Genomic DNA, 6,697 nt, shown 5'->3' with positions numbered 1-6,697 from the left:
TTGTGAGTGTCATTAGCAACTTATCTATCTAGTGAAAGGTCGTATGCTGATGAACACATGTCAACTGGTTTGGTTTAAAAATGATGACAGCTACAGTGTGTAGCGAATGATGATCGCATTTACCCGTTCCACTCTATAGTATTCTTGCAAAATATATGGGTGCAACGAAATAAAAGCAAACATAACCCTTCTGTATCATAACTGCTGCGCAAAAGCTCGGCACCGTTTTCTCATGGATGTATAGCGAACATGCATTCCTTTCTTTTTTTTTTCTTTTTTGTTACGATTATTATAGCATACTAATGAATACATGCATTCTCGTTTGGTTTAAAAATGGCTTAGAGGTGCTGTGTGTATAGCGAATCCAGATGTATTCTTTGCTCGATTGCTTGACTCACTTCTGTAGTATTGTTTCAAAATATTTTGGTGTAAGTGAATAAAGCAAGAGGCAACGAATTCCAATTCTGTGTTATTCATCTTTTTTTATTACTGCATGGAGCTCGATGTCTTTCTGTACGCAATGGCAATGTTCATTTCTGAGCTGCTTTATTTGTTTTTAGCTGGTGTCGTCTGCGTGGAAGTTCCTATTACATCCGGTGCGAAGACGCGCTGTCCTTTGTACCACTGGCGCATATGTGTGTTGCGTATTTTGTCGTTGGATAATTATTGGATATAACCTGAGGAATAATGTGGCTGGGAAGACACTTTTGGGAGTTTGAATAGGCGACGCTCGTTGTGTGTATGAAAAATATGTGTGGGCGTGTGTATTTGTGAAGCTAGGAAGTCACTTGAAAAGTAAGTAAGTAATCTCCGCATTGTGTACGCCTTTTCGTGTGAAAGAAAAGTACTGTAGCGCGAAATATTGATTAAAAATAAAGTTTATCGCGTTTTCTGAAAAGAGATGGGTACAGGGTGCCCTGCAAACAAGGTGAAGTGCTTGTTGTGGACGCGCTATTTTACCAGGATTCGAATCGATTTTATGAGCCTTCCACGCGGTCATCACAGCGAGGGCTGCATCAAGCTACATTTGTTAGTTAAGAGCAACAACAACAGCAAGAACCGGAGTGCTTGTTCTTATGCTGGCACTCACTTGACGCGAGTTCAGACAGTATCAGTGCAAGCGTGTGTTTGTCAGTTTTTTGTTTAGCACGTGCATTTGTCATGCCCGTAGCTGTGTTCAAGCTGAGTTTTTGGGGTAAAATTCACAGTATGTGGTATTATGCTGATCAAGGAGTAGTCACTGCTCACTGAATGTGTGAGCCCTTGTTTTGCCCGGGTTGCTCCGTGCCTCATTGTACGGCTCAGTTCTGTCAGCAGAAATGGGTGTGTTTGTTCTGTGTTTTGTCATGCCTGTCGGCATGCACATTGCTCGATAAGGCATGACAGGAACTATGAACTTGTTGAAGGTGCTTACTTTTTGCAGACATAGCTATTTTGCTATTTGTGCAAAACTGCGGGTATCTGAGCGCTTAACGCAGATGGTAGAAATTCCAGCCCCCGTGAGACGATTCTGCAGTAATTTGTTGCATTTTAAGAAATCGTGTTTAAATTTCATGCGCGCTGTAAAGTTGTGAACAAACAAGGGAAGGGATGTGCCTGCTCATGAAAGCGAATTGCGAATCGGTATCGCAAAACATTTTTTTGTGTGCTAAATTTAGTAATTCTTTCCCTGCTTTATTACATGATAGGACGCGTCACGTAGCAAGCAGAAATGTTATGTGCGAAAAACTGTTTAAGCTACGTTTTTAAAGCAAAATCAGAAAGAAAAGACAGCCTTCAACACGGTGATTGTGGGAAGGGCTGCGTTGAGCTACATTTGTTATAGACTTTCTTCAAGCACTGTGCTTGTTCTTGTGAAAGCACTTATACGCTTCTACCGCGAATTCAGACAGTAGAAATGAAGGGTTGTGTTTGTTAGTAGTTATTGTTGTCGTTAGCGTGTGCATTTGTTATGCTTGACAATATGCACTTTGCTATTCGAGTGCGTTTTCGTGCTACTTTAACGGCAGCAAAGCAGAAATTTTTAATTTTTCTATGGCTCGCACAAAGTAATGAGCTCTTGGAAATAACGAAATAAAGAACAAAAATGCCCTGATATTGTTGTTATTATTTGCTACATATAGCGTTTAACACGCTGAGAGCGAGTGTTTTTACCATTTCTTATTTTAAAAAATACGACGTGCAGCAGATGATTATCTTTGCGATAAATCTTTATTCCAGTACCTGCAGGATATATTCAGAAAGGTTTCGAGCTTGTTAGGTGAACCGGCGTGTAGCGTATGCTGAAATTCTGTTCTCATTTTCCTGTTCCACTGTATATTATTCCTTCAAATTATTTTAGTGGAAGCGAATACAAGTAAAAGGAAAGAATCAGAATTTCGTGTAGCCCATCTGTATTGTGGTGTTGATGTTGTTGAAAATAGTAATAATAATAGGGAGATGTATTAGAGATGCTGCATATGAGCATGATGGCACCGTTTCTTTCTTTTTTTCTGTACGCATAGCCATAGCCAACGCGCATTCCTGGCCTGCTTTCACTCGTGTTTTTCTTTCTTTTTTCTCTCTCTCTCTCTCGTACGCGTCGGTCGGCAGACGGTGAATCCTATTACATCCGAACCGAAGCTCTATTGTTTCATGGCTGCATACATAGTATATATGGGCAGTGTTTTGCGATGAATAATTATTGACTTAGAGAAATAATATGGATTTCTGTGACTGTGAAGACTCGCGACGCTCGTTGTGTGTAATGAAAAATGTGAGTCTGTATGTGTGTCTGTGTGCGTGCCTCAACCCACCACAGCACCCCACCACACCCAATCTAATCGTCATCATTTATTGTTGTTGTTGTGTGCGGGCGTATTTTATGCGGGGACCCCACTTGTCAAGTGAGTTCTTTGTGTATGCCTATTCCTGTCGGTCGAGTGAAGAAGTTATGTACGATTGCGCGAAATATTAGTTTAAAAAATGAGGTTTATCGCGCGCGTTTTTTAATAGAGTCCTTTGTGGAATGACTTGCGGGCAAGGTGAAGTGCTTGTTTTGGGCACGCTAATTTACAAGGATTCGCACCGATTTTATGAGCCTTGCACGCTGTTATCGCAGCGAGGGCCGTATTAAAACTACATAGCTGTTAGGCTTTCATAAAGCGGTGTGCTTTGTTCTTATCGAATCGCTCATGCCTTTAGCGTAGAATTAAATGGTGTGTTTGCTAGTTAACCGTCAGTTATTGTTGTAGGTTGATAGATTGCGCGTTTGTCGTGCTTGTAGCTGTGTCCAAACTTAGTTTTATCGGTAAAATTCAGAGTATGTCGTATTATGCTGCTTAATAATTTTCTGAGAGGAGAAATGTGTGTGTGTGTGTGTCTGTGAGTTGTTGTTTGTTAGCGTGTATCTTGTGATGCTTCACGATTCTTGTGCATGCCCTTTGCTCGATAAAGCATGACATGCATTATAACTGTTATGTTGATGAAGGTGCTTAAGTTTTGCAGTCATAGCTATTACAATTCCAGCATCAATACGGGTATCTGGGCGCTTAACGCAGAGGGTAGAAATTATCGTCTCCGTGAATCGAATCTGGATTTCACTGCAATTTGTTGGAAGTAAGTATGATTATTGGATTTTCATAGCCAATGTGAACAAAAAACGGGCGGCTGTGTGCCTGCTCATGGAAGCAAATTTCGAAATGGAATGGTGAAAATGACTTTCATATGCTAAAGTTACTAATTCTTGCCATGCTTCATTGCATGACAGGACGCGGAAGACGCAGGAAGGAATGAGAAAAACTTGGAGCGCTTAATTGCTAGTTAACCGTGTTTTAAAAGCAAAATCAGCAAGAGAAGTCGTTTTTTTGTGAATCGTGCCGCCTCCCGCCCGGCTATTGTGGCGAGGGCTGTGTTGAGCTACATTTGTTAGGCTTTCTTCAAACGGTGTGCTTGATCTTGGAATCGCTCACGCATTTAGCGCGAATTCAGACAGCAGAAACGAATGGGTGTGTTTGTTAATTGTTGTTTTTCAGTTGTTGTTTGTCCGTGTTAGCTTTTGTCGGGCTTTTAGCTCCGTTCAAGTTTAGATTTCCTGGTAAAATTCAGGGTGCGTACAATTACGCGGTTCCATAATTTTCGGACCGTAGAAACGGGAGTGTGTGTGTTTGTTCTGTGTTTTGTCATGCCTGTCGGTATGCACATTGCTCGATAAGGCATGACACGTATTATGACTTATGTGTTGATGATGGAGCTTAATTTTGCAGTCGTAGCGCAGAAAATGGGGTATCTGAGCGTTCAATGCAAATTTCCGTCTCTGTCAGACGAATCTGCTGCAGTTTGTTCCATTTCAAGTAATAATAATTAAATTTCATAGCGAACGTGAACAAAAAAGGTAGGGTTGTGTGTCTGCTCATGCATGGAAGCAAGCTGCAAGACGGAATGGTGAAAATGCGTTTCATATGCTAAATTTATTCATTCTTGCCCTGCGTCACTGCATGACACATCATGTAGCAAGCAGAAATGGGGGTTGAGGAAAACTTGGCGCGCTCTATGGTTAATAATAATAATAATAATAATAATAATAATAATAATAATAATAATAATAATTGGGGGTTTACGTCGCGAGACAACTGAGATCGCGCTTTGTGGATAGTGCGCTACTTTCAAAGAGCAAAATCAGAAAGAAAATATGATTTTCGCGCATTGAGTAAGCCTGTTGATCACTTTGAGTGGTCCAGGCTCGCTTATTATTTTCTCATCGTCAATAGGGGCAGTTATTTTAGACAGAAGCAACAGCGTCCATGAAGAGAGCGATGATTAGTTTCTTGAATTGTTGTACAAAAAATGTTGATATGGTTCACAATGATTGAAAGTAGAAAAAGCGCTTTTTGATATGTTTATTTGGTCATTTAGTAAGTCTTCGAGGAAATAGCGCTTAATTTCAAGGCTCAGTTGTTTTTTTTCTCAGCCTTTGCGCATGGATGGTGTTTCCTTTAATGAGTTAATATAATTTATGACTGTTAAAAATTAGAGTAATTTCATATGACCTTCAATAACAGGAGCAAGAGCATTTTTTTTTGTAGTAGTAGTAGTTTTTGTAATCTTTAATGTAAGAATGAAAAATCAGTAATAGCGCAGTAAAGAAAATAATATGGCGATGTAAATTCAATTAATACCAGGGAGCATGAAGCACTCTTGTCTGGCGCGCATTCTTCACTCCTGATAGCAAGAGCGAACTTTGAAACGTTGACCGTTTGGGCGGTGGTTGGGTGCTCACAGGAGCAGCCTAAGACAATGGGAGGAAATGATGACGTCAAACAGCGCGGTGTCTGGTAGACCAGTGCTTCATTCTCGCATGGGAAGCTAGGGCAACGGTTGTGGTGTAGGTGCGCACCCGTCTGGATTTCGCTTTAATGCAAGATTTCTATAAACAGTGACGTCATAATTGGTTACTATATTTAATGAATAACAGAGGGGGATTTGCGAAGCTCTCCTCTCTGGACGACCTTTGGAACGGATGACGTCACGACCAATGACAGTGCAGAGCTCCTGATGCCCTGGCGGAGAAATCAACGGACGCTTCATTGCTTCGGGTGGATCTCTGAGTGGCGGTCATGTTGTTGGTGCTCTCCTCGCCACGAATTTCGTGACGAGCGACTGGTTTTGACTGAGTGACGTGTGTGAAAATACTTCGGTGCCGGTGAGTTGTCGTTTCAATACTTCTTCTGTTGTCGCGTTTACCTACCCCCTAACTGCGATTACTTGACAGCGTGTATTGGAGTAGTGTATGTTTGGCGATTTACCTTGTTGCGATTAGTAGAAAGTCTTCCCCTTGTTGTTGTTGTTATTCTTGTCCGTGCATGCCCAAACATGTTCGCAATTCCCTTGTACGCCATTCTGTCAATGACCCTTGTTGCTATTCTCGTCGGTGCATGCCCGCACATATTCGCGATGGTGAAAATTTTGTGTGTGCCTGTTTTCGCGCGTGTTTTCCCCTCGTTAGCACTTTTTTTGTTTTGTTTCTTTCTGCATTCCACGGAAGTCCCCATGATGACAGCGGTGCTGCCACCTGACGTGATGCTTTCCGACCTGCCTGGTGTGACGCTTTGCAAATGGCGGCGCCCATGGGCTGATGCTGTTACCGAACCTGGACTGACACATTAATGAATTGAATGTGTATAGTAATGACTTGAATTATTAAATGAGTTTAGAAAGTGCATTTATGCGTATGTGCGCTTCTTTTCGTGTGTCTCGTTATAGAATAACACGACTTAACGATAATTTGATATTTTCCTCCTCTCTCTCTCGTTGGAATGAATAGTAATTGAATTTATTAATTGAAAATTATATTCTACGCTCTATTATCGCATTCTTATGCGTGTATGAGCGATTTTAAGTGAAAAATCGAAAAAAAAAATTTTTAAAAAATTGGGTGGGGGTGCAAATTGCAAAATTGGGGGTAACAGGGGGGGTGAGAGAGGAGGGAGGTGTCAAATTGCTCGCTAAGTCGTATTATTCTTTTACTACTATGAAATACTATTTTTGGTATATTTATGGCAATTTACAACTTAGCTAGAATAAAATAAGCATTGCTTCTAAAAAAAAATCATTTCTCGGCGACGAAATGTCGCTGCTGAAATGGACCAGGAAGTGGCGCCATGACCAGACGCGACAGCGACAAATTCTGCAGCGCGTCGCGTGTCGCTTGTTATGGGGT

Source organism: Ornithodoros turicata, chromosome 1 (genome assembly GCF_037126465.1).
Source record: "Ornithodoros turicata isolate Travis chromosome 1, ASM3712646v1, whole genome shotgun sequence".
In the NCBI taxonomy this organism is placed as follows: Eukaryota; Metazoa; Arthropoda; class Arachnida; order Ixodida; family Argasidae; genus Ornithodoros; species Ornithodoros turicata.
This window is presented reverse-complemented; position numbering follows the sequence as displayed.